We start from the raw sequence: 665 nt of genomic DNA on the forward strand, positions 1-665 counted from the left end.
TCGGCACGTGGTCGAATCTTTTGAAAGGCTTACCCGGCTCTTTCCGTCCATTCTGAGAGTCAGTCAGAGGCCGGTGCGGCGGTCTATTGACGACCGGAGGCTCCCATGGGTGTTGCGATGAGGGTGGAGGGCACAGAACCTTGCCTTAGCACTCCCTAATAAAGCCTCTTGTGAAGAGAGCAGACCTCGCGCGCCGCACGACCGGCTCTGGGAGTCGTTGGGCCGCTATCTGTGAATAGTCTGGTCCTCCTCTGCCACCCGGCTAAGTGCGATGGCTCTGCCGCCCTGCGGTGCTTGTCACGCAGGTATGGGGCACACGATGCTCGTAACAGCAAATAAAGGCGGCTCGGGACCTGCAGGCGAAAGGGGTCCCGTGGTGCTTAGCACGTCGACTTCGGGTCTCGGTGCAAGCCGGAGAGCTCACGGAAGTCTAAAGTTTTCGGCACGTGGTCGAATCTTTTGAAAGGCTTACCCGGCTCTTTCCGTCCATTCTGAGAGTCAGTCAGAGGCCGGTGCGGCGGTCTATTGACGACCGGAGGCTCCCATGGGTGTTGCGATGAGGGTGGAGGGCACAGAACCTTGCCTTAGCACTCCCTAATAAAGCCTCTTGTGAAGAGAGCAGACCTCGCGCGCCGCACGACCGGCTCTGGGAGTCGTTGGGCCGC

Source organism: Chiloscyllium punctatum, unplaced genomic scaffold (genome assembly GCF_047496795.1).
Source record: "Chiloscyllium punctatum isolate Juve2018m unplaced genomic scaffold, sChiPun1.3 scaffold_400, whole genome shotgun sequence".
Lineage (NCBI taxonomy): Eukaryota > Metazoa > Chordata > Chondrichthyes > Orectolobiformes > Hemiscylliidae > Chiloscyllium > Chiloscyllium punctatum.